This window comes from Somniosus microcephalus, chromosome 4 (genome assembly GCF_052327205.1).
Source record: "Somniosus microcephalus isolate GS21.2 chromosome 4, FLI_Smic_1.0, whole genome shotgun sequence".
Lineage (NCBI taxonomy): Eukaryota > Metazoa > Chordata > Chondrichthyes > Squaliformes > Somniosidae > Somniosus > Somniosus microcephalus.
The window spans coordinates 23,545,656-23,564,511 of NC_140990.1; the positions used below are offsets into that span (position 1 = coordinate 23,545,656).

General features: G+C 46.6%; 1 pseudogene; it reads left to right on the forward strand.

The window, feature by feature from the left end:
* The window catches only part of LOC147118424 (uncharacterized), a 32,978-nt pseudogene extending 17,972 nt beyond the window's left edge, over positions 1-15,006 (forward strand).
* Positions 15,007-18,856: the final 3,850 nt, after the last annotated feature.

Here is an 18,856-nt window from a genome sequence, read left to right on the forward strand (position 1 = left end):
TTCCCTACAAATACTGAATTCTTTCAGTTCCACTCTTTCATCAGACCCTATGTTCCCCGGTATTTCTTGGAGGTTATTTGTGTCCTCCTTTGTGAAGACAGAACCAAAATATGTATTTAGTTGGTCTGCCATTTCTTTGTTCCTGTAATGAAATCTGTTTGCCTTGATCCTGTATTCGTTTTGCACTCATGTATATTACCCTCCCCCACTGTGTATAATTTCACTTCCTCTTTCCCGACTAACCTGGGAGGTTCCAGGTCTTGGCTCTTGGCTCCGCCCCTGACTTCTCTTACATAAAGATCCCAGGATCTGTATGACTCATTCCTGTGAACCAGTCGGCGTGTTGAGATGTTAGCTCTGATCTTAGTGATTAAAAGCCAACTTGTTAAAGTCTATAACTTCTAGTTTTGTGGTTATTGAAGGCCCATCAATTTTAATCACTAAAGAATACTAGGATGGATCGACTCCTAAAACCAGAGCGTCTGGACGTGGATCCACATTCTGCTGAAGCATCAAATCAATTTGGACACTGGCTCAAATGCTTCAAACTCTTCGCGGGGGCCTCATCCGCTAGCGAGGTAGATAAACTGAGCCTACTGACTACTCGCCTAAGTCATCAGATTTATTTGTTCATCTGGGACGCCACCTCTTACACGGAGGCCATCACTATCCTGAAGGCCCAATACCAGAGGCCGGTAAACGAAGTGTACGCCAGACATCTGCTGGCTACACGCAGGCAGCGACCAGAGGAATCAATGGACGATTTCTTACAGGGCCTAAAGGACCTGGTCCGGGACTGTAACTGCAAGGCCGTGACGGCCAACGCGTACTGTGACGAATTGGTCCGCGATTCCTTCATCACGGGCCTCAAATCGAATTATATCCAGCAGAGACTGCTGGAGAAGGAGGTCCTGGACTTAAAAAAGGCAGTGGCCACTGCGCAATCGCTGGATGTGGCCCAGAAAAACTCTGACTCTTATTCTTCCGGCCATGCGGCCCTCACCGCCTCGTGCATGCCGAGGGGGCCGCCATCTTGGAATCAGCCATCTTCCCCATCCAGGTCTCAGACCAGCTCTACGCCGCCGGAGTCCCCACACAGAAGTTCGCCCAGGAGTCCTACTACAGCGGCAATGTCTCGAGGCCCGAAATGCTACTTCTGCGGCCAGGCCAAGCACCCCAGACAACGATGCCCAGCGAAGGACGCTACATGCTTCAAATGTAAGAAAAAGGGGCATTTTAGCAAAGTCTGCAGGGGGAATCCGATTTCCAACTCCGTCACCGCCTCGTGCGTACCGTGCGGGCTGCCATCTTGGGATCCGCCATCTTTTCCCAACTCAACGGCCGCCCAGGGCCCAACAGTGGCTTCGATCACGGTGGATCAATCCAGGGCACACCCGTTGACAAAATCCATGATGGACATACAGGTAAACGGGAATTTAACAAAATGTTTAATTGACTGTGGGAGTACCGAGAGTTTTATCCACCCTAGCCTGGTACGGCGGCACTCATTAACGGTAACCCCTACACAGAGCAGGATTGCTATGGCTGCTGAGCCCCACACTTTGGACATTTTGGGCTACTGTGTGGTAACACTGACTGTAAAAGGCACGGACTACAAGGATTTTAAACTCCTCGTGATGCCAGAACTCTGTGTTAATGTAATCTTGGGCCTGGACTTCCAGTGCCACCACGAAAGTGTCACGCTAGCATATGGCGGGTCCCAGCCGCCACTCACAGTCTGTGGCCTATCAACCTTAAAAATCAGCCCGCCCTCTTTATTCGCTAATCTCGCTCCGAACTGTAGGCCCATAGCAACCAAAAGTAGACGGTACAGTCTGGAAGACAGACACTTTATCAAGGCGGAAGTGGACAGACTCCTGCGGGAAGGCATTATTGAATGCAGTACCAGCCCGTGGCGTGCCCAAGTAGTCATAGTTAAAAATAGCGAAAAGAAACGGATGCTAATTGACTACAGCCAGACTGTTAATATTTATACCCAGCTGGACGCCTACCCTTTACCCCGCATATCAGAAATGGTCAACCAGATTGCGCAATACCGTGTCTTCTCGACTATTGACCTCAAATCCGTGTATCACCAGCTCCCCATTAGAACGGAGGACCGCCCATACACCGCCTTTGAGGCGAACAGGCGCCTCTACCATTTTCTCAGAGTGCCCTTCGGGGTAACAAATGGGGTCTCGGTCTTCCAACGTGAGATGGACCGCATGGTTGACGAGAATAAACTACAAGCTACCTACCCCTATCTGGACAATGTCACTATCTGCGGGCACAACCAGCAAGACCACGATCTAAATCTTGCGAGATTTTTAAAAACTGCCCTAAAGCTGAATCTAACCTACAACGAAGACAAATGTGTCTTCAACACAACCCGTCTCTGTATCCTCGGCTGTGTGGTGGAAGATGGGGTAATTGGACCGGACCCTGACCGATTACGCCCCCTAAAGGAACTGCCCCTGCCACACAATCCCAAAGCTTTAAAAAGGTGCCTGGGATTTTTTTCGTATTATGCCCAATGGGTGCCCAATTACTCTGATAAGGCCCGACCCCTCATTAAATCGACGTCCTTCCCACTATCAGCTGAAGCTCGGGAGGCTTTCACCAGTATGAAACAGGACATTGAAAGGGCTGCTGTGTGTGCAGTGGACGAATGCATTCCCTTTCAAGTCGAAAGCGATGCGTCAGACTTTGCCTTAGCTGCGACCCTCAATCAGGCTGGGAGACCTGTGGCCTTCTTCTCCCGAACCCTTCAGGGACCTGAAATCAGGCACTCTTCTGTCGAGAAGGAGGCACAGGCTATAGTGGAGGCAGTGCGGCACTGGAGACACTACCTAGCCGGCAAACGTTTCACCCTGCTCACCGACCAGCGGTCGGTGGCTTTCATGTTTAATAACAAACAAAGGGGGAAAATCAAGAATGACAAAATACTCAGGTGGAGGATCGAACTATCCACGTTCGACTATGATATTATGTACAGGCCGGGAGCCCTTAATGAACCCCCAGACGCCCTATGGAATGTGTGCCAGCATTCATACGGACAAATTACAGGGTCTCCACAACGACCTCTGTCACCCAGGGGCCACCCGACTATACCATTTTATAAAGTCCCGCAATCTGCCCCACTCCATCGAGGAGGTCAGGGCAATGACCAGAGCCTGCCGCATCTGTGCGGAATGCAAGCCTCGTTTCTACAGGCCTGACCGTGCACACCTTATCAAAGCCACACGGCCATTTGAGCGCCTAAGTCTGGACTTCAAGGGACCCCTTCCCTCTGCCGACCGTAACGTATACTTCCTCAATATCATTGATGAATATTCCCGCTTCCCCTTCGCCATTCCCTGCCCAGACATGACCAGTGCCACGGTCATCAAGTGTCTCTGTAATCTATTCTGCATGTTTGGCATACACAGCGATAGGGGGACGTCATTCATGAGTGACGAGCTGCACCAGTTCTTGCTCTCGAAGAGGATAGCCACTAGCAGAACCACTAGCTACAACCCCCGGGGTAATGGGCAAGTGGAAAGGGAGAATGCTACTGTTTGGAAGGCTGTCACGTTAGCCTTAAAGTCAAAAGGCCTTCCGACCTCCCGCTGGCAGGAAGTCCTCCCAGACGTGCTCCACTCCATAAGGTCTCTGTTATGTACTGCCACTAACGCTACCCCTCACGAAAAGATGTTCGTTTTCCCCGCGGAAATCCACCTCGGGCATATCTCTACCCGCGTGGCTGACGTCTCCGGGGACAGTACTATTGCGGAAGCACGTGAGAGGCCATAAAACGGACCCCCTTGTGGAAAAGGTACAGCTCCTCCATGCAAACCCTCAGTACGCCTATATCGAATACTCTGACAGGCGAGAGGACACTGTTTCCATAAAAGACCTCGCTCCCTCGGGGAGCGGAGAGAACGATGGGAGACTACCCGATGAAGACCTACACTACAAAGACAGGACGCCCAGAGGTATCAATACCCAACTTTAACCTGGAGGACACTGCAGATAACCTGGAAGACACTGCGGAGGCCCGGACAGCGGAGGAACCAGAATCCACTCCCCTAGAGGCACCCCAACCGGCTTTGCGCCGATCACTGAGAACCGCAAAACCTCCTGACAGACTCACTTATACCAACTTTTAAGAAACATCACCCCGATGGACTAAATCTATAGAAGGGGTGAATGTAATGAAATCTGTTTGTCTTGATCCTGTATTCGTTTTGCACTCATGTATATTACCCTCCCCCACTGTGTTTAGTTTCACTTCCTCTTTCCCGACTAACCTGGGAGGTTTCAGGTCTTGGCTCTTGGCTCCGCCCCTGACTTCTCTTACATAAAGATCCCAGGATCTGTATGACTCATTCCTGTGAACCAGGCGGCGTGTTGAGATGTTAGCTCTGATCTTAGTGATTAAAAGCCAACTTGTTTAAGTCTATAACTTCTAGTTTTGTGGTTATTGAAGGCCCATCAGTTCCCCATTATAAATTCCCCCGATTCTGACTGCAAGGGACCTACACTTGACTTCACCAATCTTTTTCCCTTCACATATCTATAAAAGCTTTTACAGTCAGTTTTTATGTTCCCTGCAAGCTTACTCTCATATTCTATTTTCCCTTTATTAATTAATCCCTTTGTCCTCCTTTGTTGAATCCTGAACTGCTCCCAATCCTCAGGATTATTGCTTTTTCTGGCCAATTTGTATGTCCTCTCCTTGGATCTTATGCTATCCCTAATTTCCCTTGTTAGCCACGGTTGAGTCACCTTTTTGTTTTATTTTTACGCCAAACTGGGATGAACAACTTCTGTAGTTCATCCATTCGGTCTTTGAATGTTTGCCATTGCCTATCCACCGTCAACCCTTTGAGTGCCATTCCCCAATCAATCCTACCCAACTCGCTCCTCAGACCATTGCAGTTTCCTTTATTTAAATTGAGGACCCTAGTCTCCGAGTCAACTACTTCATTCTCCAAAGATGTGCGGGTTAGGTTGATTGGCTATGATAAAATGTGACCCTTAGTGTTAGGGGGATTAAATACATGGGGTTACGGGGATAGGGTGGGATATGTGTTGGTGTAGGGGTTACGGGGATCGGGTGGGATATGTGTCGGTGCAGGCTCGATGGGCCGAAATGGCCTCTATCTGCACTGTGGGGTTTCTGTGATTTCTGTGATTAATGAAGAATTCGATCATATTATGATCGCTCTGACCCAAGGGGCCTCGTACAACAAGATTGCTAATTAATCCTTTCTCGTTACATAATTCCCAGTCTAAGATGGCCTGATCTCTGGTTGGTTCCTCGACATATTGGTCCAGGAATTCCTCCTCCACAGTATTGTTACTAATTTGTTTGGCCTAATCTATATGTAGATTAAAGTCACCCATGATGACTGCTGTGCCCTTATTGCACGCTTCTTTAATTTCCCTTTTAATGCCATCCCCAACCTCCGCCTTACTGTTTGGTGGTCTATATACCACTCCCACTAAAGTTTTTTTCCCCTTAGTATTAATCAATTCTACCCATACAGATTCCACATCATCAGAGCTAATTTCCTTCATTACAATTGTGTTAATCCCTTCTTTAACCAGCAATGCTACCCCACCTCCCTTTCCTTTTTGCCTATCTTTCCTGAATATCGAATACCCCTGGATGTTGAGTTCCCAGTCTTGGCCATCCTTGAGCCACGTTTCCGTAATCCCAACCAAATCATATTCGTTTACCTCTATTTGCGCAGCCAATTCATCCACCTTATTACAAATGCTCCTCACATTAAGACACAAAGCCTTCAGGCTTGTTTTTTTTAACGCTCTTAGACCTATTAGAATTATTATTTACTGTGGCCACGTTTGATTTAAACCGTTGGTTTCTCTGACTGCCACTTTTGTTTTTCTCCTTCCTATCTTTTGCTTTTATCCTTGTTTCCCTTTCCTTTGTCTCCCTGCTCAGGTTCCCAACCCCGTGCCATTTTAGTTTAAACCCTCCTCCACAGCACTAGCAAACAAACCTCCTAGGACATCGGTTCCAGCCCTGCCCAGGTGCAGACCGTCCGGTTTGAACTGGTCCCACCTCCCCCAGAACCGGTTCCAATGTCCCAGGAACTTGAATCCCTCCCCCTGGCACCATTCCTCTAGCCACGTATTCATCTGCAGTATCCTTCTATTTCTACTCTGACTAGCACGTGGCACTGGTAGCAATCCTGAGATTACTACCTTTTGAGGTCCTGTTTTTTAATTTATCTCCTAACTCCCTATATTCTGCTTTTAGGACCTCATCCCACTTTTTACCTACATCGTTGGTGCCTATATGCACCACAACAACTGGCTGTTCATCCTCCCCTTCCAAGATGTTCTGCAGCCGCTCGGAGACATCCTTGACCCTTGCACCAGGGAGGCAACACACCATCCTGGAGTCTCGTTTGCGGCCGCAGAAACGCCTATCTATTCCCCTTGCAATTGAATCCCCTATTATTATAGCTCTACCACTCTTTTTCCTCCCATTCTGTGCAGCAGAGCCACCCCTGGTGCCAGGAAGTTGGCTGCTGCTGCCTTCCTCTGATAAGCCATCCCCCCCAACAGTACTCGAAGTGGTGTATCTGTTGGAGAGGGGGATGGCCACAGGGGACCCCTGCACTACCTGCCTGCGCCTAGTACTCTGCCTGTTGGTCACCCGTTCCCTTTCTTCCTGTCCAACCTCTACCTGTGGTGTGTCCAACTCCCCAAACATGCTATTCACGATGTCCCGAGCATCGTGAATGCTCCAGTATGCATCCAATCGCAGCTCCAGCGCTGCAATGCGGTCTGTCAGTAGCTGCAGCTGGGTGCACTTCCTGCACACGTAGTTGTCAGGGACACAGGCCTTTAAGGCACAAAAACCCCATAGGAAAGAGGTCCAACCGTGGCTAACAATAGCAGTTAAAGATAGTATTAGATCAAAGGAAGAGGCGTATAATGTTGCCAAAAGGAGTTGTAAGCCTGAGGATTGGGAGGATTCTAGAATTCAGCAAAGGAGGACCAAGAAATTGATAAAGAAAGGGAAAATAGAATGAGAGTAAACTAGCGAGAGACATTAAAACAGAGTGTAAAAGCTGCTATAGATATGTAAAAAGGAAAAGATTAGCAAAAATGTGGGTCCCTTACAGGCTGAGACAGGAGAAATTATAATGGGGAAAAAGGAAATGGCAGAGAAATTAAACAAATACTTTGTGTCTGTCTTCACAGAAGAAGACACAAAAAACTTCCCAGAAATAATGAAGTTCCAAGGGTCTAACGAGAATGAGGAACAGAAAGAAATTAGTATTAATAAAAAAGTAGTACTGGAGAAATTAATGGGACTGAAAGCCGATAAATCCCCTGGACCTGATGGCCTACACCCTAGGGTTTTGAAAGAGGTGGCTATAGAGATAGTGGATGCATTGGTTGTCATTTTTCAAAATTCCATAGATTCTAGAACGGTTCCCGCAGATTGGAAGTTAGCAAATGTAACCTCACTGTTTAAGAAAGGAGGGAGAGAGAAACCGGGGAACTACAGACCAGTTAGCCTGACATCAGTAGTAGGGAAAATGCTAGAATCTATTATTAAGAACATGGTAACAGGGCACTTAGAAAATAATGACAGGATTGGGCAGAGTCAACATGGATTTATGGAAGGGAAATCGTGTTTGACAAATCTGTTAGAATTTTTTGAGGTTGTAACTAACAATAGATAAGGGGGAACCAGTGGATGTGGTGTATTTGGATTTTCAGAAGGCCTTTGATAAAGTCCCACACAAGAGGTTGTTAAACAAAATTAGGGCTCATGGGATTGGGGGTAATATCCTAGCATGGATTGAGGATTGGTTAACGGACAGAAAACAGAGAGAAGGAATAAGCAGGTCATTTTCAGGTTGGCAGGCTGTAGCTAGTGGGCTACTGTAAGGTTCAGTGCTTGGGCCTCAACTATTCACAATCTACATCAATGATTTGGATGAGGGGACTAAATGTAATATCTCCAAGTTTGCTGATGATACAAAACTGGGTGGGAATGTAAGCTGTGAGGAGGATGCAAGGAGGCTTCAAGGGGATATAGACAGGCTAAGTGAGTGGGCAAGAACATGGCAAATGGAATATAATGTGGAGAAATGTGAAATTATCCACTTTGGTCGGAGAATAGAAAAGCAGAGTATTTTTTAAATGGTGAGAGATTGGGAAATGTTGGTGTTCAGAGGGACCTGTTTGTCCTTGTCCATGAGTCACTGAAAGATAACATGCAGGTACAGCAAGCAATTAGGAAGGCAAATGGTATGTTGGCCTTTGTTACAAGAGGATTTGAGTATAAGAGTAAAGACGTCTTACTGGGGCCCTGGGGAGACCACACATGGAGTATTATGCACAGTTTTGGTCTCCTTACCTAAGGAACGATATACTTGCCATAGAGGGAGTGCAACGAAGGTTCACCAGGACTGGTTCCTGGGATGGGGGGATATTGTCCTATGAGGAGAGATTGAGTAGACTAGGCCTATATTCTCTAGAGTTTAGAAGAATGAGAAGTGATCTTATTAAAACATACAAAATTCTTAAGGACTTGACAGGGTAGATGCAGGGAGGATGTTTCCCCTGGCTGGGGAGTCTAGAACCAGGGGTCAGAATCTCAGAATAAGGGGTCGGCCATTTAGGACTGAGATGAGGAGAATTTCCTTCACTCAGAGGCTGGAGAATCTTTGGAAATTCTCTATCCCAGAGGCCTGTGGAGGCTCAGTCATTGAGTATATTGAAATTAGAGATCAATAGATTTTTGAATATTAAGGGATTCAAGGGATATGGGGATAGTGCAGGAAAGTGGAGATGAGGTAGAAGATCAGCCCTGATCTTATTGAATGTCGGAGCAGGCTCAAATGGCCCACTCATAAGAACATAAGAAATAGGAGCAGGAGTAGGCCAATCGGCCCCTCGAGCCTGCTCTGCCATTCAATAAGATCATGGCTGATCTGGTCCTAACCGCCAATTTACTATCACAGAACCATCTCCTGAATCTAACAGAATTAGACACACGAAATAGGAGCAGGATCAGGCTACACGGCACCTGGGCCCACTCCGCTACCCACAGGGCCATGTCCGATCCGAACCTAGACTCATGTCCAAATTCCTGCCTGCTCCCCGTAACCCTTAATTCCCTTTACTTCTAGGAAACTGTCTATTTCTGTTTTAAATTTATGTAACGATGTAGCTTCTACAGCTTTTTGGGGCAGCATATTCCATGGACCTACCACCCTCTGAGTGAAGTAGTTCCTCCTCATCTCAGTTTTGAAAGAGCAGCCCCTTATTCTAAGACTATGCCCCCTAGTTCTAGTTTCACCCATCATCGGGAACATCCTCCCCGCATCCACCCGATCCAACCCCTTCACAATCTTATATGTTTCAATAAGATCGCCTCTCATCCTTCTGAACTCCAATGAGTAGAGTCCCAATCTCTCCTCATATGTCCATCCCCTCATCCCCGGGATTAACCGAGTGAACCTTCTTTGTACTGACTCGAGAGCAAGTATGTCTTTTCTTAAGTATGGACACCAAAACTGTATGCAGTATTCCAGGTGCAGTCTCACCAATACCTTGTACAACTGAAGCAATACCTCCCTATTTTTATATTCAATCCCCCTAGCAATGAAAGCCAACATTCCATTGGCCTTCTTAATCACTTGCTGCACCTGCATACTAACCTTTTGAGTTTCGTGCACCAGGACCCCCAGATCCCTTTGTACTTCAGTACAATCCAGTTTCTTGCCATTAAGATAATAACTTGCTCTATGATTTTTCCTGCCAAAGTGCATAACCTCACACTTTCCAGTATTGTATTCCATCTGCCAAATCTCTGCCCACTTACTTAGCCTGTCTATGTCCCCTTGCAGGTTTTTTATGTCCTCCTCACTCACTACTTTCCCTCCCATCTTAGTATCATCTGCAAACTTTGATATGTTACACTCGGTCCCCTCCTCCAAATCGTTAATATAGATTGTAAAGAGTTGGGGACCCAGCACTGACCCCTGCGGAACACCACTAGTTACTGATTGCCAGTCTGAGAATGAACCATTTATCCCAACTCTCTGCCTTCTGTTAGATAGCCAATCCTCTATCCATGCCAGAATATTACCCCCAATCCTGTGATTTTTTATCTTAAGCAATAATCTTTTGTGTGGCACCTTGTCAAAAGCCTTTTGGAAGTCTAAATACACTACGTCCACTGGTTGCCCTTTATCCACCCTATATGTTACTTCCTCAAAGAACTCCAGCAAATTTGTCAAACATGACTTCCCCTTCATAAAACCATGCTGACTTTGTCCTATTAAATTATGATTATCCAAATGTCCTGTTAATGTCTCCTTAATAATGGACTCCAAAATTTTACCTACCACAGATGTTAGGCTAACCGGTCTATAGTTTCCAGCCTTCTGTCTACTGCCCTTTTTAAATAAGGGTGTTACATTAGCAGTTTTCCAGTCTGCCGGGACCTTTGCTGAGTCCAGGGAATTTTGGAAAATTATTACTAATGCATCCACAATCCCTACCGCCACTTCCCTCTAGACTCTAGGATGTAAGCCATCAGGTCCAGGTGATTTATCCGCCTTGAGTCCCATTATTTTACCGAGTACCACTTCCTTAGTGATTTTGATCGTGTTTAGCTCCTCCCCCCCTATAGCCCCCTGTTTGTCCAGTGTTGGGATATTCTTAGTGTCTTCAACTGTAAAGACTGATACAAAATATTCATTCAGTGTTTTTGCCATCTCCATATTTCCCACCATTAATTTCCCAGTCTCATCCTCTAAGGGACCAACATTTACTTTAGCCACCCTTTTTCTTTTTATATAACTATAAAAACTCTTACTATCTGTTTTTATATTTTTTTGCTAATTTACTTTCATAATCTATCTTCCCTTTCTTAATCAATCTTTTTGTTATTTTTTGCTGTCTTTTAAAGTTTTCCCAATCCTCTGTCCTCCCACTAGATTTGGCTACCTTATATGCCCTTGTTTTTAGTGGAATACTATCCTTAATTTCTTTACTTAGCCACGGATGGCTGTCTTTTCTTTTACACCCTTTTCTTCTCAGTGGAATATATATTTTTTGGAAGTTGTAAAATAACTCCTTAAATGTACACCACTGATCATGTATCGTCTTACCCTTTCATCTATTTTCCCAATCCACTCTACACAATTCCACTCTCATACCTTCATAGTCTCCTTTATTCAAGCTTAGCACGCTTGTTTGAGATCCAACCTTCTCACCCTCTAATTGAATATGGAATTCAACCATGTTATGGTCACTCATTCCAAGGGGATCCTTTACTAGGACATTTTTAATTAATCCTGTCTCGTTACACAGGACCAGATCTAAGGTTGCTTGCCCCCGGTCGGTTCAGTTACATACTGCTCAAGAAACCCATCCCTAATAAACTCAATGAACTTATCCTCAAGGCAGCCCTGCCCAATTTGATTTGTCCAATTAATATGATAGTTAAAATCCCCCATAATTATAGATGCTCCCTTATTACAAGCCTCAACTATTTCCTGATTGATACTCCGTCCAACAGAGTTGCAACTGTTCGGAGGCCTATAGACTACGCCCACTAGTGTTTTTTTCCCCTTATTATTCCTTATCTCCACCCAAACTGTTTCATTATCCTGATCTTTTGACCCAATATCATTTCTCTGTATTACAGTGATTCCTTCCTTTATTAACATAGCCATCCCACCTCCCCTTCCTTCCTGCCTGTCCTTCCTGATCGTTAAATAACCTGGTATGTTTTATTCCCAGGCATTGTCACCCTGCAGCCATGTTTCTGTAATGGCCACAAGATCATACCCATATGTAGTTATTTGTGCCATTAACTCGTCTATTTTGTTACGAATGCTACGTGCATTCAGATAGAGAACTTTCAAATATGTTTTGTGACACTTAGTTCCTGCTTTTGCCCTTTTTATTACTTTACCTTTTACTCCATACGTTCTGCCCCTTCCTGATACGCTCTGGTTTTTAATTTCCCCACTGCTACCTAAGTCTATGACCTTCTCTGTTGTCATTTTTATTATTTGCACTCTAGGAACCTCCCTCCCACTAGTTAGTTTAAAGCCCTCTCTACAGCCCTAGTTATATGATCCGCCAGGACTCTAGTCCCAGCACTGGCCAAGTGAAGCCCGTCCCAACGGAACAGCTCCCTCCTGCCCCAGTACTGGTGCCAGTGTCCCAGGAAGCAAAACCCATTTCTCCCACACCAGTCTTTGAGCCACGCATTTAACTCTCTAATTTTATTTGTCCTAGCCAAATTCGCTCGTGGCTCAGGTAAGAGATTATTACCCTTGAGGTTCTGTTTTTTATTTGACCCCTAGCTGCTCATACTCCTTTAACAGAACCGGCTTCCTAGTCCTATCTACGTCGTTTGTACCAACATGGACCACGACAACTGGATCCACCCCCTCCAACTGCAAGTTTCTTTCCAGCCCAGAGGAGATGTCCTTAATCCTGGCACTAGGTAGGCAACACAGCCTTCGGGACTCTCGCTCTCGGCTGCAGAGAACTCGATCTATCCCCCTAATAATACTATCCACTACCACTACAACATTTCTATTTACTCCCCCCTCTTGAATGGCCCCCCGTTCCACGGTGCTGTGGCCAGGTTGCTCATCCTCCCTGCAGTCCCTGCTCCTGTCCCCACAGGGAGTAAGAACCTCGAACCTGTTGGTCAAGAGCAAGGGCTGCGGCTCCTCCAGCTCTACCTCCTGGAACCCGTACCTGCCTCACTCATAGTCACACCGTCCTGTCCCTGACCATGGGCTACATCTGAATTAATTAACTTCATAGGTGTGACCACCTCCTGATACACAGAGTCCAGGTACTTCTCCCCCTCCCTGATGTGTCGCAGTGTCTGAAGCTCAGACGCCAGTTCATCAACACGGAGCTGGAGTTCCTGCAGCAGCAGACACTTGTCACAGACGTAATCACCGTGAGCCTCAATGGGGTCCACCGGCTCCCACATCTCGCAACAGTAACACATCACCTGCTCCATTCTATGTAATTAATTACATTTTTTTATTGTTAGTTATGGACACCCGCTGCCCGATTTTAGATGCTAGTATCCCCTTTAATTAATTGGATTTAAATTAAATCAATCCCTCTAATTACACCAGTTAAATGGTTTACCAACAGTCACTCTGCACCTGAAAGGCCTTATTAACTACAACCCACAGAGTTAAAGTTTGAAAAGAGCACCTAACACCCCACTTACCCTAACTCACACTTACCCAAACTCACAGCACTCTCTGATGACTCGCACTAGGTGCTTGCTCGCACCAGCACTGGTCTTTTTATACTGTTTGTTTACAGCCAAATGAGTCACCCCTGCTGATTGGTTAGAAAACTGGTTTCCACTGCCTGCTGTGCCAATTTACTCCTCCTGCAGTGTAACCTTGTTTTACTCTTCTTAAACCAACAGAATCCCAAATATTTAACTTTTCCGCTTTACTTAAACTGCTTAAGTAATCTTATCAAGAATGATTTAAAGAGAAATAACAATTAAAGAACTCTCACACTTACACAAACTCACAGCACTCTCTGCTGACTCACACTCAGTGCTTGCTCGCACTAGCCTGGTCTTTTTATACTGTTTGTTCCTATTTCTTATGTTCTTATGAAAGAATGTTGCATGGAAACTAGAATTGTCTGTTCTGAATTTCTATCCTGTATTTACAGTGATTACTTTGTAAACTCCTTTTACAGGATATTAGAAGGGGAGGATTTGCAGACGGGAAACTCAAACCAAACATCACGTCAAGATCTGACAGAGTCACTCGATTCATCAGGACCTGGATATCATCGGCCTTTGATTGTGGAAGGAGAAATCTTTCTCTGTTCTGTCTGTGGGAAAAGATTTCAAACATCAGTGTGACTGGAAAAGCATCGAGACACACACAACCGAGTGAGAGTGTTCCAGTGCATTGACTGTGGAAAGAGCTTTAACCAGTTACACAGCCTGAAAAAACATCGCACCGTTCACAGCGGGGAGAAACCGTACACGTGTTCTGTGTGTGGACGAGGCTTCAACTGATCATCCAACCTGGAAAGACACAAGGACACCTGCACCACGGAGAAACCGTGGAAATGTGGGGAATGTGGGAAGGGATTCAGGTGCCCGTCCGAGCTGGAAACTCATCAACGCAGTCACACCAGGGAGAGGCCGTTCACCTGCTCCGTGTGTGGGAAGGGATTCACTTGCTCATCCCACCTCACTGAACACCAACTTGTTCACACCAACAGGAGACCGTTTAAATGCTCTGTCTGTGAGAAGAGCTTTAAAAGCAGAAGAGATCTGAGGAAACACCAACGCATTCACACTGGGGAGAAGTCGTTCACCTGCTCCGTGTGTGGGAAGGGATTCATTTGTTCAGCCACCCTGCTGACACACCAGCGAATTCACACTGGGGAGAGGCCGTTTACCTGCTCCGTGTGTGGGAAGAGATTCACAAATTCATCCAGCCTGCTGACACACCAGCGAATTCACACTGGGGAGAGGCCATTCACCTGCTCCGTGTGTGGGAAGGGATTTACTCAGTCATCCTGCCTGCTGAGACACCAGCGAATTCACACTGGGGAGAGGCCATTCACCTGCTCCGTGTGTGGGAAGGGATTCACTCAGTCATCCAGCCTGCCGACACACCAGCGAGTTCACACTGGGGAGAGGCCGTTCACCTGCTCCGTGTGTGGGAAGGGATTCACTCAGTCATCCAGCCTGCTAACACACCAGCGAGTTCACACTGGGGAGAAGCTGTTCACCTGCTCCGTGTGTGGGAAGGGATTCATTCGTTCAGCCAGCCTGCTGACACACCAGCAAGTTCACAAGTGACTGCAGGGGTTGGATTCTGCTGTTATTGCTGCTGTTAATCACATCCAGGACTGAACCATGTTCATTCTGACAATTGGGCTTTGTTTCCTCTGTAACTGGGCTGGAGTTTAATAGCTGACAAATAAATCAGTTTTGTTTCAAACACGCAGTGTGTCGAGACCTTGATTTCTCACATAATAAGAGGAGACTAATTGTTGTCCTGTTACCGACTGTTCCTTTTTTGGGCCATTTCTCCTTTGTTAATTAAAGACTTGTGTTTATGTAGCACCTCACTTGACCTCAGGATGGCCCAAAGTGCCTTACAGCCAATGAAGTACAACAACATCAAAGTACATTCACTGTTGTAGGAAATGCAGCAGCCAATTTGCGCACAGCAAGCTGCCATGAACAGCAATGTGATAATGGCCAGGCAATCTGTTTTAGTGATGTTGGTTGAGGGCTGATGGCGCCTCAGTTCAACAACTGATCCGAAAGGCAGCTCCTCCGACAGTGCCGCACACCCTCAGCACTGCACTGTAGTGTCAGCCTAGCTTTGTGTGCTCAGGTCTCTGGAGTGGGACTTGAACCCACAACCTTTTGACTCGAGAAGAAGAAGACTTGCATTTATATAGCACCTTTCATGACCACCGGATGTCTCAAAGCGCTTTACAGCCAATCAGGTACTTCTGAAGTGGAGTCACTGTTGTAATGTAGGAAACGCGGCAGCCAATTTGCTCGGAGCAAGGTCCCACAGACAGCACTGTGATAACGACCAGATATTGGCCCAGAAATTCATGTCGGGGGCTTCCCGCGGGTGCAAGCCCCCGACCTACACTGACCTAGCGCGCCGGCAGTTGAGCTCTGGGCCTGCGTGGAATTCCTCTCCGGGGCCTGGCCCAGAGGCCGGCGCGCTGTGCTTGCGTGCCCCAGGGGCGTAGTTAGTGCGATGCGTCCCCTGGGATCACGTGAGCCATGGGCAGCCAATCGGAGGAGGGAAAAGCCCATTCATAAGATTGACAGAAAGACCTGTCAAAACGTATGAATGCTGAGGGCCCAAAACAGTAGTTAACCTTCAAATAAATTGAAAAAAACCCCACACTTTTTAAATAAACTATAAAATTACATTAAATAACTATTAAACAATTAAAATTTTTGAAAAAAGTAATTTTATAAAAAAACGGGGCTAAAAATAAACTTACCTTGCTTTAAAGTATTTAAAAATAATACCCTGTGGAAAAAATGTTTTAATTTTAATTAATTGACCACTTACCTTTTAAAATGCAGTCCTTACATCTGGTTTTTACATTTCTAAAATCTAAATACTTACCCTCATGGAAAAACCTGTTTAAAAAAAAAAAAAAAAAAAAACCTAAGTTCAAAGCGCACGCACAGACTCCCGCGCGCAAACTCTGAACCCCTTCGTTCAGAGGATCGGAAGTGCCAGTTTGCCGTGCATGCAAGAAACCGGCACTTCCATCGGGTCCACGCGTGAGTACCCCGTGCGTACTCACGCGTTGGGACCCGAATTTCAGGGCCATTCAGTTTTAGTGATGTTGATTGAGGGATAAATATTGACCAGGGATAACGCCCCTGTTCTTCTTTGATAATAGCATCATGGGACCTTTCTGCCTCGGTGTAACGTCTCATCTGAAAGACGGCACCTCTGACAGTGCCACACTCCCTCAGCATTGCACTGCAGTGTCAGCCTAGCTTTGTGTGCTGAGGTGTCTGGACTGAGACTTGAACCCACAACCTTCTGACTCAGAAGCAAAAGTGCTACCCACTGAGCCACAGCTGACAACTGATTATTACTCCCGATTATTTCAGGTCTGATACCTACAGTTACTTTCATGGACCAGCCGCAGAACTCCAGACCGGCCAAAGTACTTCTCCTAGCCTGGGTGTCCAGGGAAGGTCTCAGTAACATGTCCAGGTACCTGCCCGAGAGTGTTTGATGGGACAGTGTAGAGGGAGCTTTACTCTGTATCTAACCCATGCTGTACCTGCACTGGGAGTGTTTGATGGGACAGTGTAGAGGGAGCTTTGCTCTGTATCTAACCTGTGCTGTACCTGAGCTAGGAGTGTGTGATGGGACAGTGTAGAGGGATCCTTATTCTGTATCTAACCCGTGCTGTACCTGCCCTGGGAGTGTTTGATGGGACAGTGCAGAGAGAGCTTTACTCCTTATCTAACCCGTGCTGTACCTGCCCTGGGAGTGTTTGATGGGACAGTGTAGAGAGAACTTTACTCTGTATCTAACCCGTGCTGTACCTGCCCTGGGACAGTGTGATGGGACAGTGTAGAGGGAGCTTTACTCTGTATCTAATCCGTGCTGTACTTGTCCTGGGAGTGTTTGATGGGACAGTGTGGAGAGATTTACGCTGTATCTGACCCATGCTATACTTGCCCTGGGAGTGTTTGATGGGACAGTGCAGAGAGAGCTTTACTCTGCATCTAACCTGTGCTGTACCTGTCCTGGGATTGTTTGATGGGACAGTGTAGAGGGAGCTTTACTCTGTATCTAACCCGTGCTGTAGCTGTCCTGGGAGTGTTTGATGGGACAGTGTAGAGGGAGCATTATTCTGTATCTAACCCATGATGTACCTGTCCTGGAAGTGTGTGATGGGACAGTGCAGCAGGAGCTTTACTCTGTAGCTAACCCGTGCTGTACCTGCCTGAGAGTGTTTGATGGGACAGTGTAGAGGGAGCTTTACTCTGTATCTAACCCATGCTGTAGCTGCCCTGGGAGTGTTTGATGGGACAGTGTAGAGAGAGCGTTACTCTGTACCTAACCCATGCTGCACCTGCCCTGGGAGTGTTTGATGGGACAGTGTAGAGGGAGCGTTACTCTGTATCTAACCCATGCTGTACCTGCCCTGAGAGTGTTTGATGGGGCAGTGTCGAGGGAGCTTTACTCTGTATCTAACCCGTGCTGTACCTGCCATGGGAGTGTTTGATGGGAGAGTGTAGAGGGAGTTTTACTTTGTATCTAAACCATGCTGTACCCGTCCTGGGAGTGTTTGATGGGACAGTGTAGAGAGAGCTTTACTCTGTATCTAACCGATGCTGTACCTGTCCTGGGAGTGTATGGTGGGACAGTGTAGAGGGTGCATTACTCTGTATCTAACCCGTGCTGTACCTGCCCTGGGAGTGTTTGATGGGACAGTGTAGAGTGAGGTGTACTCTGTATCTAACCCTTGCTGTACCTGCCCTGGGAGTGTTTGATGGGACAGTGTAGAGAGAGGTTTACTCTGTATCTAACCCATGCTGTACCTGCCCTGGGAGTGCTTGATGGGACAGTGTAGATGGAGCTTTACTCTGTATCTAACCCATGCTGTACCTGCCCTGGGAGTGTTTAATGGGACAGATAAAAGGGAGCTTTATTCTGTATCTTATCTGTGCTATACCTGTTTTGGGAGTGTTTGATGGGACAGTGTAGAGGGAGCATTACTCTGTATCTAATCCGTGCTGTACCTGTCCTTGGAGTGTTTGATGGGAAAGTGTAGAGAGAGCTTTACTCTCTACCTAACCCGTGCTGTACCTGCCCTGAGAGTGTTTGATGGGACAGTGTAGAGGGAGCTTTACTCTGTATCTAACCCGTGCTGTACCTGCCATGGGAGTGTTTGATGGGACAGTGTAGAGGGAGCATTACTCTGTATCTAATCCGTGCTGTACCTGTCCTTGGAGTGTTTGATGGGAAAGTGTAGAGAGAGCTTTACTCTCTACCTAACCCGTGCTGTACCTGCCCTGAGAGTGTTTGATGGGACAGTGTAGAGGGAGCTTTACTCTGTATCTAACCTGTGCTGTACCTGCCATGGGAGTGTTTGATGGGAGAGTGCAGAGGGAGCTTTACTCTGTATCTAAGCCGTGCTGTACATGTCCTGGGAGTGTGTGATGGGACAGTGTAGAGGGAGATTTACTCTGTATCTAACCCATGCCGTACCTGTGCTGGGAGTGTGTAATGGGATAGTGCAGTGGGAGATTTACTCTCTATCTAACCCGTGCTGT